A 25,531-nucleotide genomic window follows, 5' to 3' on the forward strand; every position below is an offset into this window, starting at 1 on the left:
AATCTGGGTTTTTCTAATTTGGTCCAGGCTAAATGTTTTGGGGCAAGGATATACTACAGAGGTGTGGCACACCTTCCCGTGCGTGCCAAGGTGTCAGGAGGCACGCACACCATGTCTGTTTGTCCCATTAGTGATGAGAAGTTGGGTCACTTAAAGGTGTGCGCTGGACAACTTGACAGCCTGGTTTCATCTGAGCAAACACTGTGCGGATCTTATGGATCAGCTGAGCCAGATTATAAAATGCTTGAGAGCAAGAACCGAGTCTTCTCCTACAGAAAATAATGCTTTACATTTTACAAGATTCTTTGATACAGATTATCCTATTTCCTCTTCAGACACCATTGATGGAGAGATTTTTACTCCCACTTACAGAGATGCAAAATTTCACAGTGCTCAGGAACCCTGATGTAGCATCCCAGACCTGCCCTTTAATTAATGGCTTTTATGGAAAGTTACTTAACCTCTCTCTTAATTCTCTGTTTGCTCAACTCTAAGATGGGGATAGTAATAATATCTTCCTCCCAGAGTTGTTGTGAGGACAATGACGGTACTAAAAATAAAATGTTTGATGCAGGGCTTAGCACATAAAGAATGCTCAAAAAAAAAAAAAAAAGAAAGAAAGTGTTGTGTGGATAGAGCTAAACATCAATATGCATGTTCACAGTGATGCTCAGGAAGGTCAAAGTCTGCCCTGTGGTCACTCAGCTGAGCAAAAGGCAGAGTCTAGACTCAAGCCCCAGCCCCCAACTCCAAATCCACAATGTATACCCATTCTCCACACTCCATCCTTGGGCAATGGGCTCACTGGCGTTGCCATGTAGAAACTATAGGGTCAAAATCATATGAATAGTGATTCACACCTAATTTCACACCTAATTCACACCTAATTTCAAGATGCGTACAGCCAGGCCGGACTGTTCTGATTGGACAGAGTTGGCCAAGGGGCCCCACACTGGGTCCCTTTCTTCTGTCATGTTCAGCCTTCAGCGCATTGCTGTCACTTGGCAATCTCACAACATGCCCAAACTCACCATGTTGAACAGCAGCTGCTGTGTGCTCAGAGGCAGCACATTGTGGCTGGAGATCACTGTGGCTACAAGTTTGACCCCAAGGGTCCCCCTGCCCTGCTTGTGTAGAGTACTTGTCTAGAGTAGGGGCATGGCTGGAGAACTGTCCTTGATTAAAGTGGGGAAGCTTTAGGGTTCCAAGTCCAGCAGAGGTCCCTGAAAACCCCTGTTGTTTTCATTGAAATTCCCATTCCTACTTTCTTCTAAGCACTCCAGTCCCAATGCCAAACTCCAGGGGGGAAAGCCACAGCAGCAGTAAACCATTGTTTTGAGCCAAAATTCATATCTCATATGAACTAGGATGGGTCCAGTTAAGAAGTAACTCCACTTGGCTAGAGTGGTGAAATATAGGTTTGGGGTCCAGGGAAGGGAAAGATCACTTCTAATGAACATTTCGTGGAGACGGTGGGCCTCAGGGAAGGCTGAGTTGGAGTTGGATGGTCAAGGAAGCAGAAGGGCAGTCCTGATTTGGGGCATGGGGGGAATGCTGGGAATGCAGAGCATTAGCAAGGCACAGAGGTAGATAACAAAGGCGCTGGTCTGGAGATTGAGGGCGGGTGTGTGCAGAGGAGTGGAGACAGGCATTGAGCAGGTGGGAGCCCCTCCCTTCCGGATACAGAGCAGCAGACCATGGCTGTGGAGCCACTGAATATTTCATTGATGGAAAATTGGATGTGGCTGTGGTGCTTGGGATGCAGATTCTGATTTCATGACCAGATGACTGATAGGCCCCAGGAGGGAGGCACTACCCTCCTTCTCCCCTCCTAGCTTCCCCCAGCCCAGGAGGGCACAGATACTGACTTTCCTTCCCAACACCCTCCAGACCAATGCTTGTTTCCAACAGGCATTATTCAGCACCTACTGTGTGCCAAGCACCATGTTAAGCACAAAGGAGACACAGATGCCTCTGCCCTAGGTGGCAGCTTGGGGACACAGACCCTGAAACAAGTCACTAAGTATGGGAAGAAAACAAAGCACTGTGGAGCCCTGGGGTGGTCAGCCGGGCCTGAGGCTTCACAGAGTTCCAGCCCCCTGTGCTGGTAGGTGCCCTAGACAGAGAGGAAGAGAAAGGATGCTAATCAGCATTTAGGGAGGACTTCATTTTGGCAAAGCACTGAGGTAGGAGCTTGTTCTATACCGCAACCTTCAATCGTCAGTCATCATAAAAAGAGATAGTATATTGGATGCGCCAAACACTTCATTCCAGTTTTCCCATACCATCTTACGGAGAAACCCAAACAAACTTTTTGGCCAACCCAATAATTCCTAATTGCATAGACAAAAGGCATTTCAGGTGCAAACGTGCAGAAGAACACACATGGAAGAACTTGGGAATGTGGGGACCATTTAGCAATTTGGAGAGGCTGACATATTGGAGTCTTAAAAGGAGATTGGCAAGAAATGAACCTAGAAGGACAGACTGGGGCTTTGCGTGTCAGGATAATGAATAGGAACTTTATCCACTTGGCCGCGGAAAGCCTCAAGAGGGTAATGAAAAGGGTGGTGCCCAATGTCCCGCCAACTCCATCTACACTGATGGCCTCCCTGGTCCTGGCCTCCTCTCCAAATCCTAACCACCTTCCCTCATATTAACAGATACTGACTGTACCCTTCCTTGGGGGACCAGGCACTGTGCTGGGTACTGGGCACGTGGCGATGAACAAGACAAGGGCCTAATGGATGAGTGGGTGGTTGAGGGAGACAGGCAAAACCTAGTAAACAAACACAAAAATAAAAGATCACGGTAGGTGATGTGACAAAAACAAAACACATAAATGAGAGAGTTGGGGGCGGGGAGGCGAGGCTGCTTCGGGGAGTTGCTTCCTCTTCTGGTTGATATAGGGAACAGGAGCGTTAGGACAGGGAACTGGGTGGATGGGGAATCAATTTTCCCCATTTCAACTTCTTTTCTGAATTAAGTTAAGTGCTTGGAGAATCATACTTCCAGCATTCCTGGGACACTGATGCTGCCTCTCCTAACTTTATAAACCAGTGAGTAGGCACGGGCTGAAGCAGGTGGAGGGAGCGGTCCCTGAAGCCCAGACCTGGGAAGGAGAAAATGCAGAGACCATGCAGGACAGATGGAAGATGTTTGAAGGACATTTCCAGGGAGGGGTTCCTTTCCGGTCACCCACGAGCTGCTGCAGAATTTCATCTTGGTGGCAACAGAGTTCTTCTTCCTCTGAGCCAGTCCCTCTGCTTCAGGGCCCAATGTTGGCCATTCCCCACGGGCAGGGAGAAAACAGACATAAGCCCAGGCCCATGGTCCTCAGAGAAACTGAATCAGGCTGAGTCATCTCTTCCCCAGCTCACAAAATCCTGAGCCCTTTCAATGTCTCTAATCTCCCCAACAGGTAACCAGACTGATATCGGTTCATCCTGAGAGTGAAGGAGGAGCAAGTGGGATGCTGGCAAGAGGAGCTTCTCATGCCACAGTTTCTGGAACGTGGGGCTGAAAACACCAGGAGGGCTGCGATGTGGACCTAGAAAGCCCAAGGAGTGGCCCACAGAAATGAGTGTCAGAAGTGGAGCCGACCTGCTGGGACGGGACTACATGCCTGAAAGGGATGGTGAGCAGGTCTGACCGGTGGGGCTGGATCCTGAGCAAGGCCACCCTGGAAGGAGATTGGGAAACCCGGCAGATACTAGGCTAGAGTTGGAGCAAGAGCCTAGCTCATGACTGCTTCAACCCGGAGGGAGGCGGGAACCAGGGAGGGAGGGCTAAAGATGGGCCCTGGACAGGCTGTGGCCCTGAGGCTGTATCAGGATCTGGGCTAAAGTCAACATACTCTCCTCAATACAGAGAAGGAGGCAGTCCCAGTTGGTTATCAGTGTCTTCCATCCCTCAGAAGAATCCCGCTGGGTCTGATCTTAGCAGCAGTTTTACCCTCCTACTCCCCTCAGGGAGTCGTGGAAACCACTGGGGCCCTGGAGAATAATTTGGTAGCCCCCTCACAGACGGTAAAGCGTCTGTCTGCAATGCAGGAGACGTGGGTTCAATCCCTGGGTTGGGAAGATCCCCTGGAGAAGGAAATGGCAGCCCACTCCCGTACTCTTGCCTGGAAAATCCCATGGACGGCGGAGCCTGGTAGGCTACTGTCCATGGGATCGCAAAGAGTCAGACACGACTGAGCGACTTCACTTCACTTCACTTCACATGCTAGAGGACCTCCCACCTTTCCGCTCTCCTTGGGGGATTTTCGAAAGCCCAACCTTCTGAGAGCTGACAAGAAAGCAGGGTGTTTTCTTGATTTCACAGAGCAGAGCATTCCGCCTACCAAAACTCAAGATAAGGCAGAATTTGAGGCGGTGTGTGTGAAAGAGTGCAAATTCATCCTCACAATTTTCCTGAGATTTCATCTCAAGTATCCTTTAGACGAACAATAAGGAATTCGGTGCTCTTCCCCACCCACTTCTCTTCTTCTCCACACGCGCCTGCACGCACGCACACACACACACACACACACACTCACCCTCCCCCGCACCCATTTCAGAATCTTCTCTTTTTTTCTGCTGCAGTTTCTGCTTCCTCCTCCTCCTCCTCCTCCCCCCCTACCTCCTTTCTCGGCAGGAACACACCAGGACCAGGGGCCTCCCAGCCACAGGAACTGGTTTCTCAGAAGGAGCAGTTAATGCAGACCTGACCACAAAGTCAGTGCTGCCCTGAACCCATGTCTCGGTCTCGCCATGTCTACTGTAACCCAAGGAATGATGCAATTGTGTCTTGCAGCCTTTACCCAAACAGGGCCGGTGTTGCCCCAGGGAGCTGGCTCTGCTGCTGTTTTAGGAGCTGACCTTGCTTCTTGTGGCAGGGGGCTGCTTGGGCCCTTCCCAGGGTTCAGCTACTCCCATGGGCTTGGGAAGGGCACTTATAAAATGGGGATTCATAAACTGACTGCAGAGCATTCCCAAACTGAAGACACACGTGTGACTATATTCATTTTTCCTGGGAATGAAGATCTATTTGTTCTGTCAGATTCTCAAAGGAATCAGACACCCTCTGAATGGTTTTATTAGTTTGCGGCACTAGGTACAACAAGAAATCAAAGTCTGCCTTCTCTCATCTTGCTCCCCGATGCATGTGAGTTTTAAGCAATTCCTTGTCTAAGCCTGGGCCGGTGGAAGTCGGGTTGGGTATCCTGAATATGCAGTTCTTTGGATAGTCACCAAGAGATGATCTGAGCAGGAGATGTGATGTCACCTTCAGGGAGGAGAGTCTCAAGCTGTCTGGAGGGAGGGGAGGAGAAATGAGGATCAGTGGCCTTGAATCCCCCCTCCCTCCCTCCCCCCACCTTCCACCCCGCCAAGGAGAGGCCGGAGCACCTTTCTGGGATGCAGTCCAGGCTCTGCCTTGAACTTGCAGCTCCTAAAGAGCTGCTGTGCAGATTCCAAGTTGCCAAATCCCAGAGGCTCTATTGGACAACCCAACCTCTATCAGCCCAGATGGTATGTGGGCGTCCTGGGCCCTACCCCACTGCAGAGTCAGACCTGAGGAGCTCAACACCAAGCCCCAGATTCCCTGACCTCCCACGGGAGAGGGAAAAGAGAATGGGGGCCACCACCCATCCACCTACCAGCCTCTGAGTCCCTTTAGCCCTTGGCATGGTAATTAACGGCTGGGAAATTCTGCATCAGCCTCAGCAAGCTAATGTGGCAGGAGCTCCCTCCTGACAGCAGAGCTAATAAGAAATTTGCTAATGCAATTGATCACTTTTAAAAAGCCTTATGTCGGTGAGGAAGAACGCTTCTCTGCAGCAGCTCAGTCTAATTGTCAGAGCCGAGCAACGAGCCGCTCTCAAGTGGGTGAGGATGATGTCTTCACTGAATCAGTGGTGCAATGCAGCAGGCGGGGGCTGGGAGGAGGGGTGTGGTGCTGAGCCTGAGGCCCCCGGCTCTTCCGGCTCCTAGGAAGCCAGTCTCTGCAGGCCTGTTCTAAGGGCCTATTAAGGGCCCTGAGCTGCAGCCCCTGTTGGAAGCTGCATTCAGAGCCTCTCCGTTTATGCCACAGGATGAAAATAAGAAACAATTCTGTCTGCAGTGATGGCTGATCTCGGCCTCAGTCAGCGAGTGTCAGCACAGCAGACCCCACTGAGGCTTCTGCTGGAGGGAGGGCTGACATCTCCAGCAAATTTGCTTTTTCTCTCCCAGACCCCTGCAGTGACTCCGTCCACCAGTCCTGAGGCAGGTACAGGGCAAGAAGATTAGAAATTCACCCCAGGCCCACCTAAGCCCACTCCCCGTTGAGATAAAAGACAACTTGTTTTGAATGCCCAGCATTTGGCAAAAACAAAGAATGGTTTCTGGAAGAGGGAGAAACTGCTGCTATTGAGATTTGGGTTCCAGTACTCACTCCGAACCATTTTCCCCCAAAGCAAATCCACAGAGAAGCAAGAGAAGCAAGTAACCTCTCTGAGAATGGAGCCCAGCTACCCGGAACGCTGTTGAAGGGACTAAGGATGTCTGTGTGTCTGGACCCCCACTACTTTCTGGAATAGTTCTCACTCTCGGTTATCCACGGGAATTGGGGGTGGGGGAGAGGGCTGAGGGAGGATCAGCCCCCAACACACAGAGAAATGTTACATCCATCTCAGTCAACTCAGCTTCCCTCTGAACCACATGTTAATCGTGACTATTCCCCCATCCTTTATGTTAATGTTTTGAATTTTGGGTGGAGACACTCAAAGACAACGAAGCAGGAGGACCCGGGTCATAGCTAATGCGTGTACCACACTCAGTAACCCACAGGAGTCTGACACAGCAGGCTGCCTTCCTACTCAAGACCTTCCTTGACCTGACGAGTCTGTGGCCTGATGACTCTCCTAGCCTCTGGGGTGAAGGCGAGGCCAGGCACCAGGAACTGGTGCAGATTTCCTTAAGAGTCTCCCCTGCAGGATAGGAGGTTTTGCAAGAAGGTCCCCAGTGAGTTGAAGCCACCTGTTTCTCTGGGAGCAACCCGAGGGCAGTGGGCAATGCCTCTGGCTTCCCAGAATGCCCTGTGCAGCACCTGGGCAGAGCAGCCTGGGGTCTGAACAGCACAACCTCCAAGTCTTGGTCCAGGGGCTCAACAGCCAAGGCTACAGGGGCAAAGAAGACCATCCTCTGGACCTGCTCGAGATGAAGAGGGTCCCAGAGGCATCTTCATGTGCTCTTGAAAATGTACTTTAATATCTAAAGTCCTATCCTCTAACTAAAATTTAAAAACTGTTTTCCTTGTTCTCCCAAGTTTATTTTTCCCAAATCAATTTTAATATTAGTTTTACCAAATTTAAAACACTGATTGCAATGAGACGGAATTGGATTCATTTAGGGAAAATTTTTTCACTTTTACAAAACTGAGTCTTTCTATTCAAATTACAGTATGTTTTGCCATTTAAATAAAGCCTTGCTATCCAAGGACTTTTTAAAAAGCTGCACTGTCTCTGAATTACCTCCCTTGAAAGCTCACTGACAAAGATCCTATAGACCCTTTCTCACCCAGGGGGTGATGTGTTATTTCGTCCTTTGTGCTGAGGTGAATTACACTCTAAAGGGTGCGTCCTAGCTGCCTTAACTTAAACCAAAAGGCCCTGGGACAAATGGCCATCTTAACATGTCTTGGCCCTGTGACCTCCGACGTGGATTCGCTCATTTTGGATCCACTCCACACACAGGAAGTCGTTCTCTACTTCAAGGCCAACAAAACTAAAACTCCCCTTAGTTTCACCCGGTCAGTGATGGGTATCTCTGGGTCCCAGGAAGGAGACCTAAGGAAGTTAAAGCCCCTTCCTTTAAGACTCAGGGCTGGTGGTTAACCGTTGCTGGTAACTCTCCCCGCCTCACACTTTTCTCCAGTAACTCCTCTGCAGCTTCACAAGGGCGACCTGTGTAGTCACCTAGGGCCTGGTGCTTTGATGGACCCTGGGCTTGGTTTAAGGCCCTGTCATCATCTTGGAATTCTTAATCATTCTGAACAAGGGACCTCACATATCCGTGTTGCCCTGGCCCTGCAAGTTACATAACTGGTCTTGCTCCTCTGCAATACCTGAAGGCTCAGAAACTGTCAGGACCAGCCTAGGTCGCACTTGGGGGTGACTGGCTGAGTACTGGCCAGTCCAGGTACAAAACTGGGCCCCCAGGCAGGCTCTGTATCCAGCTCCAGGGAAGGCCTCACTTCTGCCTGCAAATCGGCTCAGATGATGGATTTTTAAGGGAGACTTCACAATGGACTTGATGATTCCTTCCTGGGCTCCTCCTCCCTGCCTGCCTCCCAGGGTCCAGCTCTAACAGTCCACTGAGACTATCCTCAGCGAACCTCGCTGGCTGTCATCTGGACTGCCTCAAGCATGGAGCTGCTCAGTGTTTCCAGAGTTTAGACCCCGGGGGCGAGTGAGTAGTCTGTGTTATCTCTCCAGACTTCTGCCTCTCTCACGACCTCCCGGGAGTCTGGGCCAGCAGCAGAGAACACTTTCAGACCATTAGCAGGAGCACATCCGGTCTCCTGGGCTCTGGCCAGGAAGTCACTTCGGTGGGAGAAGAGAAGGCCAGAGTTCCTGGGACATAATCCACGAGGGTTACTTAGCCACCAATCAGTGCAATTGGAGAGGTGGGGATCAGCCTGGAAAGTTTGGGGTCACATGTGCCTAGGAACCCTAGGATCTTGCCTCCTTCAGACTCTTCAGCCAGGAAGATGAAGCCAACCTGGGCAATAAAGGAGTCAGGGTACCACCAGGAGGATAGAGACTCAGGGAACTCCCCATGGACATTCATTTTTGAAGGAAGCCTTTCTTCCCAAGACCTGCCCATGAGGATTCTGGCATCAGAAGGATTCATTTGTAATCTCCCAACTGAAGAGACAGAATGAAAGTGTTTAACCATTTACTTAACTCCATCCATCCATTTACACATTCGTCCCTTCATTTACTTGACGCATATGAATGCTTATTTAGGGGTCAGCTATGTTAAGTGCTATGAGGACTGTTGACTCTCATGGTAGAAAGAAGGCAAGAGAACTCTCTGGGGTCCCTTTATTAGAGCACTAATTCCATTCATGAGGGCTCTACCCTCATGACCTACTTAATACCTCCCAAAGTCACCACCTTCTAATACCATCACATTAGGGGTCAGGATTTCAACGTATGAATTTGGGGGAGACACAAACATTTCATAACAGACTATAAGCTCTGTAGGCATGGGGACCATGTCTGTCTTGCTCGCTGCTGTATCCTTAGCCCTTGCCCAGAGTGTGGCACATAACAGTGAAAGTGAAAGTTGCTCAGTCGTATCCAACTCTTTGCGACCCCATGAACTATACAGTCCATGGAATTCTCCAGGCCAGAATACTGGAGTGGGTAGCCTTTCCCTTCTCCAGGGAATCTTCCCAACCCAGGGATCGAACCCAGGTCTCCTGCATTGCAGGCAGATTCTTTACCAGATGAGCCACAAGGGGAGCTGAAGAATACTGGAGTGGGTAGGAAGATGGCACCCCACTCCAGTACTCTTGCCTGGAAAATCCCATGGACAGAGGAGCCTGGTAGGCTGCAGTCCATGGGGTCGAAAAGAATCAGACATGACTGAGCGACTTCCCTTTCACTTTTCACTTTCATTCATTGGAGAAGGAAATGGCAACCCACTCCAGTGTTCTTGCCTGGAGAATCCCAGGGACGGGGGAGCCTGGTGGGCTGCCATCTACGGGGTCGCACAGAATTGGACATGATTGAAGCGACTCAGCAGCAGCAACAGCAGCCTATTCCTTCTCCAGCGGATCTTCCTGACCCAGGAATCGAACCAGATGCATTGCAGGTGGCTTCTTTACCAACTGAGCTATCAGGGCATATAACAGGGGCTCAGTAAATATTTCTGGTATGAATGGGTGACAGATTTGACTGCTATTTGGAAGTTCTATAAGAATTCAGAGAACATCTACGTGGGTTGGAAGAGCTGGTATAGACTTCATAGATGAGACAAAAACACAGGAAAAGTTAAGTAACAATACAATAAAGATGACAAGGCGATATGTGAAACATGTCAGACAAACAGTGTGAATACTGCATGTTAAAGTAGGGAGAGTGTATCAGCTGTGATGTTTTTGTCAGCAAGTAACAAAAAAACCTCAACTCAAACTGTCCTCAACTGCAGGGAATTTATTATCTTTCCTAGCTCATGTTCAGAGGAAGGGGAGGCTCACAGTGTCTCAAGGAGTCCTTTCCCTCCCACTCTGCCATCTTCGAGTGGGTTTCATCCTCAGGTTGGCTGACAGGATGCCCACAGCAATTCCAGATGTGGAAACATCCCACTGAAAAAGGACAAACTGTCCCTACTCAAGTCTCTTTCCCAGGAGCTTCCTAGCAATTTCTCCCTTTGTCTCACTGGCCAGAACTGGGCCACATGTCCAATCCCAGGCTGACTCCTGGTGAGAGGAGTAGGATTCTGAGACTGGCATAGACCAACCACAATCCACTCACTGAGTTTAAAAGGAGGAGTAAATATCCCATAGAAACTAGGATCTGTTAGACATGTATAAATGGGAGGATGAATACTGGCTAAAAATCAACAGTGCCCACTGCAGCCCACTCCTTTGTATACCTAATATCTACTCATGCCATTTTTTAAAAGGTCACTCTCTGCCGAAATTGCCCCAGGAAGGGGCACCTGGCCAGAGAGCAGGAGTGTAAGGGAACCCAGGAGGACTGCTCTGCCATGTGGCTCGCAGCCTCAGGTTTTATGGTGATGGGTTAATTTCTGGGTTGTCTGTCACCAATCATTCACACTTAGGGTCGTTTCTAGTGGTGCATGCATTGCTCAGCCAAGATGGATTCCAGCAAGCAGAATTCAGGGAGGTGGGAGGACACGTGGTGTCTCCTTTTGACCTTTCTTGAATTCTTCTGGTTGGTGGTAGCTTGTTAGTCCCATGTTCCTTACCAACACCTCCTGTCATAAAATAATTCACCCTAATGGTTACTATGGTGCCTGGCCAGGGTGGGTGGTTTCAGTCAGTGTTTCCCCTAACATTTAGACCCCAGAATGAGAAGCCCTAATTAGTGAGCTTGGGATGGTCCAGGCCTGGTTTCTGCAAGCAAATGGGAAAAGAACTGGCTTTGCACCAGCATAATACCGCATAGGAACCTGCAGCTTCAGATGGGGACGTCTGCCACTGGCTCCTTTGTTCCTGGCTCCACGCTCGGACTGGCCTGGGCACAGTCTGGGGGATGGGCTGTGCACGTGCAGACCCTTAGGGAGGATTTGGGTGATGCTGACATTGTTGCTGACTTCAGAGAAACCAGCTGTAATGCGTTTTGGATGACAGGTTCTTTGTTTTGGGAGAGAAGATCACGCTCTAAGAGCTCTTAAGAATCCAGGGACAAAGAGGAGAGAAGACTGAGATGAAAGATCAAAAATGGGACAGAGATTTCAAAACAAAAGCAAAAACCATCAGGAGAGCTGCCTTGGAACTTCCCTCACTGGTGGAGGTTGGGGAGGGGCTGCTAATCAGCGCTAGGTCCAGGAAGGGGCAGTTTGGGAAGGTGTGGGGGCGGGTTAGGATTTAGGGCAGCGATCTTGAAACCTTGAGCAGCACTTACATAACAGAGAAAACATCAGTTGTTCGGATGAAAGAATGGGGGAGGGGTGCTTTCCGGAGTTTCGGAGAAGGCTAAAGCCGTCCCCAGCCTCCCATCCACTGGCGCCGCCTCTGCGGCTCCTCAGCCCCGCGGTCTGCAGTGGCCCAAGGACGCTGGGCGCCCTGTCCAAGTGTTAGCTGCTGCGGGGACGACAGCCGGGCTCCCTAATGGAGCTCCCAGGAGCCCAACTCGATCGGCTGCCTGCATTATTAATGCACTATGTCATCCTTCCTTTCACTCGGTCTCAGCTGCTGAAATTTTATAGAGCGGTATTATTAATTGAAGCAATTAGTGCGGGAGATATCAGCATAGCCATGTCAGAGGGCTGGGGATGTGCAGAGCCAGGCTAGGTTCTCTCCCTCTCTTTCCTTGTGCCCCTTTCTCCCTTTCTCCCACCTCCTCCCTGAGCCTCCCTACTCCCTCCTCTCTGATTTCTATTCGCCCCCACTTTCCTCTCTCCTGCTTTTCTAGTTCTCTCTCAGTATCCTTCTGGCGAGACTCAGAGTAGCCACCACCCTTCCCAGGCTCAAATCATTCCCTCTCCAACCAGCATGGGTGGACACACACAATGCCAGAATAACAGCATCATGGTGGCTCACTCCTTACCTGGCGTGACTGGCCCCCATTGAATCAGAATGGAAGACCATCCTTCATGGTTCTTATTTTGGTTCAGAGCCCCTAGTGGGGGTGGAGGGTGGCAGGTAGAAAAAGCAAGGGCTCACTGCCTGTTAGACCCATTCATTCATTCGTTCATTTTCCCTCGGTGGGTACCCAATCTTATAGTAGGTGATATGGGAAATAAAGGAGATAAAAGAGCTTATGCCTGGAACTGGTTGTAGCCAGAGATACCAGACTAGCTTCTGAAACAGCAAAATAGGGCTCAGCAAAGGGTCTGGGGAAGTGATTCCCCAGCGGGTTGATTGTCCAGCTGTGTGAAACATCCTCTGTGGCCCAGGAAGTGACAAGTAAGGCCTTGGGAAACAAAGGAGCCCCGAGGGGTGAAGAAAGTGAGGTATGAGGTCCCCGCAGGCTGCAGGAGGGTGGGAAAGGTGGGGGGCTGCAGCAAGAGGAAGCAGCTCCTACTACCAGGGATTGAGACTGAGAAGCAACTGGAAAACCTGGCCAAGGGCCGGGACTCCAGGACCCACAGATCCTTTCATCAGGAATTAGAGACACCTGAGAGGCTCATGTTCCCTGTAGAATAAACAGATACCGGGATGGAAACACCCAGGGTGAACAGTCACTCTCTGCCCCTCACCACTCTCCCTGCTCCCCTCGCCCCAGCTCATGGGAACAGGGGCACCTTGGTTACAGAGAGAGATCTCCTTGGGCATTTGGGAGCAAGTGGTCTGCTCAGTCACATTAAGTTTTAGTGGGAGTAGGCTCTTGGTTTTTAAACTTGTTTTATTATGAATGTTTTCCAGCCACACTAGAGAGAATATAATAATGAACCTTCATATTATTATAGTTCAGCTTCAAAAATGATCACCTCACAATTAGTTTTCTTTTCTCCACCTTCCCCCAACTTTGCCGGGGGCGGGGGGCGGGGGTGGTGGCAGAAGCACACACTTTAGGGTATCGCAGTCTTGTAAAAAATGATCTGTTCATTTTTCTTCATTTTTTTTAATTAAAAGCAAATGCATGCACGCCCTTTCTGACAGACAGATTTTCATGTACAGTGCTTATTTAAATGTGAGAAAAAGATCTATCATGTGGTAAACTCTCCCAGTGTGCCTGGGCAGGGGTAGGATATTAATCATTTACTCCTCCCAGCAGCTAGAGAAGTAGGGATAATTAAGTGATGAGAGAGTGCTCACTTAGGCAGCATATACACTAAAAGAAAAAGTGGTAAGAGAAAGGTCGCCTACAGTAAATCACAGAGGCTCACAAAGCCCCAAACCCCCGCCAGTCATCTCCTTCCCCTCCCAGGGCACCCCTAGAGAAGCTAAGGCCAAAATGAGGGGAAAAAGAAAAATGATGGCTAGTGAGGATATTGATGACTATTGTGGTCTGACCTCAGTTCCTTGAGCTCTGTTTACTGCTTTTCCCGGCTTAGTGGCACCTCTTCCCTGCCTTCTAAGACCCTCATGCTGATCATTGTTACCCCATACGTCCACTGAAAGCCCCCAGGAAAGGGGCTCAGGTTAGCGAGTGAACTGTGGTATCACCTACAGCAGGGCTGCACAACCAACTTTCTACAAGGATGGAAATGTTCTGATCTGTGCTGTCCAATACGGCAGCCACAAGCCACCTGTGGTTGTTAAGCATTGGAAACGTGGCCCTACACGGAAGTGTGTGCCCTTGAGTGCCAGGTGAAGAAGGCAGGACTTTGTCCTAGGGGTGGTGGGGAACTGTGGTATCTGAGCAAAGGAATGTTTTATGGGAGCAGGAAGGCTTTATGGTTTTATCTGCTTATTGGTCTGATTGCTACCTTACAGGTGATGGACCCTGATCTGAGCTCATGCATAATATCATTTAATTCTCAAATACAGCCCTCTGAGGTTGATGTTTTACAGATGGAGAAACTGAAGCTCAGTTAGGGTAAGTGTCATGCATTAACTGACTGGCAGAGGAATTTGAACCCAAGTCTATCTTATCCTGAAGCCTCAGGACACGATGCAGTGCTGGTTTTAAGAAAATTCAGTTGCTATCAGGTTATGAAAATGGACTAGAATAGGAGGAGCTGATGAAGTCTCCAGAATCAATACTGGCACCCAGAGCCCCTAAGTAAATCCTTGCTCATTTTAATTGAATTGAGTAAAGGTTTTGAAAAGTTTTTAAGCCCAACCAGGCTGCCAGGAACTTAATCCGGCCCAGGTATCTAAGAAACCTATTTCTACAGGGGATCCAAGCACTTCCAGGCTCTCACAGTTTGCTATCCACTAGAGGCTAATGAGATGAGCTGCTTGGCAGGGCTGTTCCTAAGGACTGTGATCAGGCCTAGGACTCCCCAAAGGGAACAGGTGTGAAGACTTGCTGTGTGAAGGTGGCATTTCCACTGGCCCTATCTGCAGGCACTGTCGGTCCACAGGTCATCTCCAAGAGTATCTGAACTAACTTCCCTAGCTGGGAGCAGGAGCTGGACAAGGGACCTGTAGGGCCCAAACACAAAGTCAATCTAGAGATTCAGAGTTCCAAGAAGCAAGATCAAGACACTCTAATCTCCAGAAAATCACGTTAAGTGAAATTTGTCTTCAGGCCCTGCTGGGCCAGGTTTATCCCTGAGTTCACTCTCAACCTACTCCCAACTAAAACTTCCATTTCTAATACCCCCTTAGGTCCTCTTATCAGAAAAAAACATATTTATCCTAAGATGTTAGGACTTCAAACCCAATGAATTATAATCATCTATTCCCCTTAGAGGAAAATTGTTCCTTAGTGGAATTCCAGGGTCTCCATTTGGGAGGACAGGGGTTGAATCAAAATCTAACCTGTTTGTACAGAAGACCAGTTTGGCTGATACTGAAACAATTGGGAGGGAGTCTCTAAGAAAACAACTCCAACTAGGCCTGTCAAGTCAGATGAAGTGAGTATTTCAGCCTGCAAGTATTTCCCATCATATACCAGGAGCTGAGAGGCAAACAGAGAGGGAAAGAGGCAACAGATCAAAGAGCCTTGGACTTGGTGACAGAAGACTTATCTGAGTTTCAATTCAAGCTCTACCACTGATGATCTGTGTGACCTTAAATAAATTATTGACTTCTCTGAGTCTCCTTTCCAGTTTTCTTTGATTTGAGAGACAGAGCCAAGAGATTAAGAGCCTAAGCTTTGGCAATAGACAGACCTAGGTTTGAACCCTAGTTTTGTCACTCAGGGGCTTCACTGGTGGCTCAGATGGTAAAGAATCTGCCTGCAACGAGGGAGACCCAGGTTCCATCCCAGAGTCAGGAAGATCTCCTGCAGAAGGAAATGGCAAAGCACTCCAGGATCTTGCTTGGAGAATCCCATGGACAGAGGAGCCTAGCGGGCCACGGTCCACGGGGTCACAAAGAGTAGGACACAACTGAATGACTAACACTTTCACACTTTACTTTGGCAACAAAGGTCCATCTAGTCAAGGCTATGGTTTTTCCAGTGGTCATGTATGGATGTGAGAGTTGGACTGTGAAGAAAGCTGAATGCCGAAGAATTGATGCTTTTGAACTGTGGTGTTGGAGAAGACTCTTGAGAGTCCCTTGGACTGCAAGGAGATCCAACCAGTCCATCCTAAAGGAAATCAGTCCTGGATATTCATTGGAAGGACTGATGCTGAAGCTGAAACTCCAATACTTTGGCCACCTGATGCGAAGAACTGACTCATTGGAAAAGGCCCTGATGCTGGGAAAGATAGAGGGCAGGAGAAGAAGGGGACGACAGAGGATGAGATGGTTGGATGGCATCACCGACCCGATGGACATGAGTTTGAGTAAACTCCAGGGGTTGGTGATGGACAGGGAAGCCTGGCGTGCTGCAGTCTATGGGGTTGCAAAGAGTCGGACACGACTGAGCGACTGTACTGAACTGAACTGAACTGATGGTGGGCCTTGGGAAAATTCCTTGATCTCTCTAGGTTTTACTTTCCTCACCTGGAAAATGAGGACAGCAGTTCTACCTTTCCTGGTTGTTGTAAGAATTAAATATAATGAGTGGGTAGTGCTTCATATACTGTTTCAGATAGAATCTCAATATGTTAATTATTATTATATTCATGGTTTGTTGCCCTGGGATAAGGTGTCAGACAAAGAGGAAAAAGAAATGCTGGAAACTAGGGGAGGGATATCAGAAATGAAGCTGGGTCAGTGAGAGGATAAGGCCAAACAAGGATGGCCTGGGCTCTGCAGCCAGGCGAACCTATGCAGAGTTGTGCAGTTGTGTACAAAGGTGCATGGCTGAGGGGAGAGTGGGGTCTGAAATCCCACCTAAACCCTACTCTCTAGACAAGCTTTGCCTGTGCTGGCAGCATCCTGCATGGGGCAGGGCAGGCAAAGGACAAGGCCTGTGCTAAGGACTGGGGGTAGATCAGCCTCTAGGGTAGGCAGAGGTGGAAGGAAGAAAGGAAGTCTTGCAGCTGAAGGAGTCTGATGGCAGCAGCTGGTATTCCAAGGACTCAGCTACAAAGACAACCTCACATGGGAGGGCAGGGCACAAAGCATTTCAGGGCTAGTAGGAAACAAAGACCAGGGTTCAAACAAAGGGCTACCCGAGCACGATGAGGCCAGCAGGCGTAAGCAGAGGGCCCTGATGTCAGAACAGACTGGAAGGTTGGGCTGGGCCCAAGTTCAAGGCTGACTCTCTGCTGGGTCACAGAGGATGAACAACTAGGGCCTGAATGAGCTATTGCTGTTGCTGCTGATGAAATGGGCAGCTGTTTATGCTAGACAGGGTAGGTTGTAGGGGTGGGGAGCTGGGCAGAGCTATACATTTTTTTCCCAGCCCCTTTGGCCTTTGAGTGCTCTTCATGATCTGTGAGGTGGTGTGGGAGGTTTTACCTCTTTTAGGAAGAGTGGCCTCCCAAATGAAACGGTGTTAGGAGCAGGGAAACACTCCTCTGCCCAGGAATATTGGCTTTATGGTTCCTATGCCTGGGTCATTTCTTTGGATAAAGTCAAAGGTCACAAGTTCAGATGCCATGGGAGTAATAGGGAGCGGTGAGGACGTGGCAGATGTTAAAGCAGATGTTTTAATGAGTGTTTAAGGAAAGTAGCAGCTGCTCAGCTCAATGGGAATATATGCCCAGCACTTTCAGTTCTCCAATTTTCCAAAAGAAGCCAGAAATCTAAATTTTATTTTTAAAAGTCCTTTTAATTAAATACCTATTTTTTAATACCAACAATTAATTTTTTCATTTACAGAACTCTTGACATTTTCATGATCTGACCAAACCCACAAGCATCTGTGGGTCACACGTGGACTCTGGCTTGGGAATTCCTCTCTCTAGGATCCCCTGGGAATGCAGCCCTCTCTGAGAGAGGTCTCACACTGGGTGCCTAACCTCTCCAGGAGGGTGTCCTACTCCAGTACACTCATCCTGTCTTGTCCCTAGGGTGCTCATTCTTCCATTTCCCAGAGGCTCTGGGCATCTGAAGAAGATGGGAGAGGTGGGAAAGAGCACAGAAAAAAGAGGTGTCATACTGAAGACAAGCCTGTCTGACATCACACTTTGTCCCCCAGGACCGGTTGTGTCTGTCCTCCACTGGTCACAGTCGGACACAGGTTCTGGGAGATGTGACGACAGCTCTGAGACCAAGACTCGGTGGGTCCCACAGCTTTGTTCCATGTACTGTGAGCTGGTCCAATGCTGAGGGTTCAAGGCCTCCCCCTGTGAACCACCTGTTTTCTCTCCCTCCTAAACCACCTCTTCCAGCCTCCGTCACTCTGTGGTTGTTTTTCTAAGACTTATCTTACTGTATTTTACTAGCAAGCTATTACTTCTCACGTCTCAGCTCTGAACCTTTCAGCTGTGGTTTCTACTCAGGACTTAATGCACTCAGAAGAAGTAATTAATATATCCTTCTTCCCTGCCCTGAGCACAGCATCTCTAGACAAGAGGGAGGGGTCTAGATACAAAGTCTGACTTCAATGCAATAAATAAATCATAAACATTATTATCTAGCTGAGAAGCTGGGGCTTGGAGGGTCTTTAGTCCTCTGTCAGAGATCACCAGGTAGTAAATGGAGGTGGGACTCACCTCCAGAGCATCTGCATTTGTTTTATTATATTTTATGGTTGGGGTAAGGCTTCCCAAGTGGCTCAAGTGGTGAAGAATCTGCCTGCCAATGCAGGAGACATGAGTTTGATCCCCGGGTCAGAAAAATTCCCCGGAGGAAGAAATGGCAATGCACTCCAGTATTCTCGCCTGGAACATCCCATGGACAGAGGAGCCCAGCGGGCTACAGTCCACAGGGTCCCGAACAGTTGGACACGATTGAGTGACTGAGCAGAAGCACGAATGGTCAGGGTAATAGGTTCTGTCTTCCAGAGGTCCTTCCCCCAACTTCTGCTCCCTCCCCCATCTCCCAGCTAGGAAGAGGGTTTGAGGCCAGACTGCAGGCCTGCGCTGGGAGCTCTCTGGAGAATGCAAGAGAAATGCAAGGCAGAGTCTCTCAGTCTGGTTGGTGAGAGGAGATAAACATGCAACACCACAGACGTCTCCATGGTTCCCTCCTTCCTTTCACAGGCATTGACTTGGGCCCCAGCTGTGTAGCCTGTAACCCACTGGGGAGAAAAGATTTTGACTCCATCAAGTTAAAGCTGTAAGCATCTTTTTGGATCATCTAACTATGGATGATCTGGAGATTTCAATCTCTCTTTCTCTTTCAGCAGCATTTTAGAAGCCTGGCCCATTAATTAGATTAAGTTGAATTCTCTGGTCAAAGCAGGTAGAGGAAATTGTGTCCACTTGGTACCCCCCACACCGCCGGCCATCTGAGTAGTCTCTGAGGAATCCTCCTGGGAAAAACAGTGTGAAAAATCATTAATCCAACCCAACCCCTGGAAATCCCGGTTTTGGAAACTGAGATTCTGAGAGGTTAAATTACTTGCCCAAGGTCATATAACTGCACCTCCTAATGGCAGGCAGGTCTCTTTGCTTGGCCCCTGTGCTTTAGTAGTGTGAACTGGAAGGCTCCAAAAAGCGAAGGTAAGTGGTGGGGAAGCAGAAGGCAGACAGTTCAGCAGGATCTCCCATGTCAGGGAGGCAGGAAACTTGAGTGGAGGCCCTGCTGGGTGGTTGAGGGGGCAGAGGGTCAAGCAGGTGTTAAATTCCAGAAGCCAAAAGATAAGCAGTGTGAGGCCAGGGCAAACGGGTGGGGCTAGGATCAGGTTGGGTGTGGAGAAAAGGCTTGAGGCACAGGCTTCAGTGAAGATACAGTTGGAGGGTTGGGTTTTTCCCCAAGTTCACCCAGTTGAATCTGCTGATTCTGGACTCCAACCTGGACTCCAAACGTTTTTGACTTTGAAAGGACAACAGAAGGCTGAAAGCCCAGGCAGACAGGCAGGCACTGTTGAGTGGAAGGGGTGTACTGAGCAAACCTTAGGACATCAGCTGGGCTGTGCTTAGTCGCTTGGTCACGTCTGACTCTGCAACCCCATGTACTGAAACCCGCCAGGCTTCTCTGTCCATAGAATTCTCCAGGCAAGAATACTGGAGTGGGTTGCCATGCTCTCCTCCAGGGGATCTTCCCAACCCAGGAATCAAACCTAGGTCTCCCACATTGCAGGCGGATTCTTTACCATCTGAACCACGAGGGAAGCCAGGATGGCAGCTGTGCTGCATTAAAAATGAATCAAGATGGGACTTCCCTGGTGGCCTAGTGGCTAGGACTCCAGGCTCCCAATGCAGGGGGCTTGGGTTCGACCCCTGATCAGGAAATTAGACCACGCATGGCATAACTAAAAATTCCCACATGCCATAACTAAAGATCCTGCATGCCATAACTAAGACCCAGTGCAGCCAAATAAATAAATAAATATTTTTTTAAAAAATGAATCAAGGTGATGTTTGAATGAAAACAAGAATGGAGTGCTAGGGAAGAGGCACTCTCCTGGCTCCCTTGCTTAGGTGAGGCAACATTCTGCAGTAGGGCCAAGTCAGCCCTAGAAGCTAGCCCATGGCTCCCAGTGTCTATGCAAATGAGACAAGACAGGTGGAGGTAGCCTGGGAGAATGGCCCTTCCTAGGGGCTTCTGGGAACCTTCATTCTCTTACCCACAAAATGGACACAATCATCTCAACTTGGCCTCCATCTAGGGGCTAACATAAACAGCAAATGAAATCAAGTTGAGACCCATTGAAGCCTTCTACCAAGGCTAGGGTTGCAACTCCCCATGCCATCAGAGGTGGCAAAATATGTGCACTGGCCCGGGGAGAGGGTGTGGAGACTGGAGAGTGCTTGCCCTGCTCGAAGGCATTCAGAGTAAAGATTCTAAAGCCACATACTGGCCAGATGAAAGGCAGCAGCCCCACACCCTGTCCCTGCTTGCAGTACCTCAACTAAGGTTTTGGCAGATAATTGCTTATGGTCTGAGCCTCCCAGTGAGATATATATACAAAAGAGGCCTCAAGAACTGTTCAGTCCATAGTGAGAGCCACCGGCCCCATGGGGCAGTTTACATTTAGATTTCAATGAATTAAATTTAAAAAGTTAGTTCTTCAGTCACACTTAGCCAAATTTCAAGTGCTCCATAGCCACGTGAGGCTAGTGGCTACCAAACTAGACAGCTCAGACATAGAGCACTTTCATCAGCAACAGCAAGTTCTGTGGGTTGGGGCTGCTTTAAGACTGTCTTGGTGGATGATAGGTATTGGGGTAAAAGGTTTCTGCCTTGAGGCTTCCCAATACAATACATCATGCATTTCCTTCTTTCTCAGCCTAAATTCAAGGTTAACCCTGGAGCCCTTCACTGCTTGCCCACTTCCTTTAAGCCCCAGGCTTTAATAACTCACTCCTAAGAGTGAAGTCTTCATGCTCATTTTGCAGTTGTTGAGGACTCAAGGTCTAGTGGGAGTGGGCAAGGGCTCTTCCCAGGTTATATGTCCTCCACTACATTAATGATTGACAGCAGGAATTTCTGAACCCCAAGGGAGAATGGCAAGCATGAAAAGACAGGGAGAAATTCTGGGGCAGTTAGGACTGAATTGAATGGTGAAGTGAAAGCCGCTCAGTCATGTTCAACTCTTGGCAACCCCAAGGACTGTAGCCCACCAGCTTCCTCTGTCCATGGAATTCTCCAGGCAAGAATGCTGAAGTGGGCAGCCATTCCAGTGGTACCCAAACTGCCTGGTGGAGGTGCCCACCTGCTCCTATCCAGAAAAGCCACAAAGAGCACATCCCAGCTCTTCCACTTGCTAGCTGTGTAACTTGGGCTTTCTAGACTCTCTGAGTCTGTTTTTTCCTGGGTAAAATAGGAACAGTACTTACTTCAGAGGTTGTCTTAAGGATTAAATGAGTTTCTGGATGGAAGGTAGCTAGAACAGTGTCAGCATGGGATAAGCATTAGTCATGGTGGTAGTATTTGATTATTTGTATCATGGCCTTGATAGAGGTTGTGAAAAGCCAAGTTCACATACTTAGCACACTAGCATGCTCCCAACCCTCCCACGTACCTCCTAGATTTTTCCACCATGGTGCCTATTGAAACACTTCATTATTTATTTGGTTTTGAAAGCCAAGGCTGGACCCCATCACCAAGGTCTTAGCCTGCCTTTGCCCTACTATAGAGCTCCCTTGGTTTTTCCAACACTCCCTCCCCAGCACTCTGAGTACTACCCAAGCCAAACCTAGGCCCCAGAGCTCCTTCGGGAAAGCAGCACAGGCTTGTCTTTATGCAGGGCAGTTAAGGGTTGGCCCTGAAAGTCCACGTGACCCAAAACCAGTGCATCCAGACACTGGCACCCCAAGAGGAGCATCTGAAGCCAAAAACAGGTTGAGGCAACCAGATTTCCTCTCTCCAGAATGTGAGTAAAGGAAGACCCAAAGACTGGGTAATTGGTTAGCAACAGAGGCTGAAGTTGAAAGGCGAGGACACCACAGAAGTCCATGATGGTCGAGTGAGAGCTGAGGGGAAGGGGCAACAGAAGGTACAAGTGCAGTGAAAGGGGCCCCCGGGACTCTGGGCTGGGAAGTGAAGATCTGTCTGGGGGAGGAAAGCAGCAAGGCCCCCTCTACTCTAACGCACTTCTCAGCACTGGCTCAGAAACGCTGCGGCTTTTGCCTTCTCCTTCACTGGAAACCTGGAAGGGACCTGGAGTAATTATCAGCACAAAGGCTCTGGAAGCACCTTTAGGATGTGCTAGAAATGGCACCCCACTCCAGCACTCTTGCCTGGAAAATCCCATGGACGGAGGAGCCTGGTGGGCTGCAGTCCATGGGGTCGCTAAGAGTCGGACACGACTGAGCGACTTCACTTTCACTTTTCACTTTCATGCATTGGAGAAGGAAATGGCAACCCACTCCAGTGTTCTTGCCTGGAGAATCCCAGGGACGGGGGAGCCTGGTGGGCTGCCGTCTATGGGGTCGCTCAGAGTCGGACACGACTGAAGCGACTTAGCAGCAGCAGAAACTACTAATAGGAAAAGCAGCTGCCATCAACATAAACCATTTCTGGGTCATAACTTTCAGTGCAAACACAGCACTGTTGTGCCCTCAGCTCCCAGCAGATCCTTTCAGATGGGCAGATGAGGGTCTGGCTCCCGGACGGAGCAGGTGATCTGCCCAGGCAGAGTGCTGGCCGCTTTCTCCTTCTGGCTCCACAGGGTCCGTCTGTCAGAGAGAATTGGCTTCCAAGGTAAAGAGGCCCCACTTCAATCAAGGGCCTACCAATGTGATTTGATGAACTCTTAACAGAGCAGTTCTCCCCACAAAGAGGCTCTTTAGCTGAAAATAGATGAGTCAACCCAGGGGGCCATGTTAATCCCTTGGGCAAGTTCATTGGCCTTTCTGGGGCCCAGGGAACTCATGGGTAGAAAAGGAGAGAATGAGGAGTAGTTGCCTATCTAGGGCTCCTTGCATTTTGTTCTTTGATCCCAGGGACCCTCCAGACACATCTCCTTCTTCAGCCTATCAGCGCTTGGCCTTCCTAACAAGCTAAGCTCCTATAAAACAAACCAGAGAAATGCTGCTGTTCCTGGCTTGTCTCTCCGTTTCCTTCCTCTGACATGACAAAGGTCTGTGTTAGGGATCATCAGCTGGGCTGGGGGGTGAGAACAGTTAGCAGACAGAAGCGGTGACAGGACCCCACACTCACTGAGCAGAGAGGCCTGGCATCAGCCTTAGTTGTCATGTTGACACCCTGCTTACGCGGAAAGCTGGGTGAGACAGCCTGGCACATTGTAGGTACCTCTGGGAAAACTACAAAAGGAAAATTTTAAACACACACACATAACAACCACAGCTTCCTAGGTAGTCAACACCTCCTCTGCCTGTGAAAAGGAGCCTGGCCCTGTTTTGGGGGTGGAGGGGGTAGGGAGAGCGTTCGGCCCTACCTACCTGGGCCCTGAGGCTCTGGGAACACAGAGGCCATTTTCATCCAGCCTTCAGAAGTTTCCTTTTGTGGCATCTCGATGATAAAAATATTCCTCCCTGAAGGTGCAACCGTGGCTCAGCAGATGTCCCTGACTGAGCACTTGGGAAGGAGCTATTAAAAGGAACGTAATTAGGTTGTCATCCTGGGGCCTCCGAGCCAGGCTTCCGAACGCCATCTTTGCTGAAAGATTTCTATACGTCAAATATTTGCAGAACCCGATTTATCCAAAAGTCTGTTAATACCCAATAGGACTGAGTGAAGAAAAGGCAAAATGACACGTCCGCTCAAGGTTGGCCTCAGGCCCTAAGACTTCTTTTTCTGTGTCTGTTGCCCATTTTGGGTCCTGGCCTCGCTCCCTGATTTCCTCTCCCCTTCTTCACAGCCTCTCATCACAATTTGCTCTCAGGAAAGGCTCTCTCAGTCATTTACCCCTTAGCATGGATGTAGGTGAGTCTCTGAGCATTTCCTCTCTCTCCAGCAACATAGGATTCATGCCTGAGCTCTGTACACTTCAGAAAACAGAAGGCTCTGTCTCCTTTCATAAAAGGGATGTCAGGCGCAGGAGCCAAGCGGGGAGGGCCTTTCTAGTGACCCTGTAATCTGTTTCAGGCAGCTACCTACCAATCGGTGTCTGGAACCAGTCCTGAATCCAAGCTCCTTTCTGCTTTGAGGTCTGTTGTAATCACTCCCCTCCCTCCTTCCTGTTTATCCTACAGGCTCACCTACCCATCCAACTCCTTGGCCACTCACCTGTCTATGCATCCGTCAGTTATTGAGAGGAACCGTGCTGAATGGGGAAGAGAGTGGTGAGCACCAGCAGCCACGAGCTTTGTCTTCATGGAGGGAGACAGCAGAGCTGGAGAAAGACCTTCATCAGATAATTCCAGAAACCAGTAGAAACACAGGAGAAGGAAGTCCATGGTGCTGTGAGGATGTGTTGTGTAAATCAGCTCTCTCTCTAGGCCTCTGTTTCTCCATCCATCACATGGAATTAATCCTCTTTTATCCCAATTTGACCAGGATGATGCAAAGATGAAGTAAATGAATATATATCTACTTAAAATGAGCTATTGAACATGAACATGTATGGGAATACACAGGCAGAAAAGAAACCAAGATTGAATAAGCCATTTAACATAAGCAGACTTTGTGTTTTATTTACTGTTTTATCCTCAGTACCTACAACTGTGCCTGACATATAATAAGGACTCAGTTGCTGCTGCTGCTGCTAAGTCGCTTCAGTCGTGTCCGACTCTGTGCGACCCCACAGATGGCAGCCCACCAGGCTCCTCCATCCCTGGGATTCTCCAGGCAAGAACACTGGAGTGGGTTGCCATTTCCTTCTCCAATGCATGAAAGGGAAAAGGGAAAGTGACACGACTCTTAGCGACCCCATGGACTGCAGCCTACTAGACTCCTCCGTCCATGGGATTTTCCAGGCAAGAGTACTGGAGTGGGGTGCCAGTGCCTTCTCCGAAGGACTCAGTACCCATTTGTAAAATGATGAATAAACACATAAACATCTATTCCATCCTACGCACATGCTAAGTACTTCATAGGCATTATCGCACTTAGCCGTTACAAACATCTCTTTACCAGAGGGGTATGAAATACTCCCATTTTGCAGATATGAAAGCTGAGGCTCAGACTGGTTAAATAAATACAGCTGGTACTTGACAGGATTTAAATTTAAATTTAAGTTCTTCTAATGCCATTCCCTCAGCTCTTTCCACCTCTGTTATGTCTCAGGAGAAAAGATGGTGTGACACACACTCATGTTTCTGTGCATTGAATGAGATAGTCCTTGTTGAAAGCCGCAGCACCTGGTATGCAGTCAGTGCTCTACTAATCTATTATTATAATACTG

At 49.2% G+C, this 25,531-nt stretch overlaps 1 long non-coding RNA gene across 1 annotated transcript; it reads right to left on the minus strand.

The window, feature by feature from the left end:
• Positions 1 to 17,364: 17,364 nt before the first annotated feature.
• On the minus strand, positions 17,365 to 25,197 carry LOC132346569 (uncharacterized). The gene is made up of 3 exons (XR_009496419.1): positions 24,415 to 25,197; positions 23,628 to 23,775; positions 17,365 to 19,090 (listed from the first exon to the last, which is right to left on the minus strand). It is a non-coding gene; the product is annotated as an uncharacterized lncRNA (long non-coding RNA).
• Between the last annotated feature and the right edge of the window lie 334 nt (positions 25,198 to 25,531).

Source organism: Bos taurus, chromosome 11 (assembly GCF_002263795.3).
Source record: "Bos taurus isolate L1 Dominette 01449 registration number 42190680 breed Hereford chromosome 11, ARS-UCD2.0, whole genome shotgun sequence".
NCBI lineage: Eukaryota > Metazoa > Chordata > Mammalia > Artiodactyla > Bovidae > Bos > Bos taurus.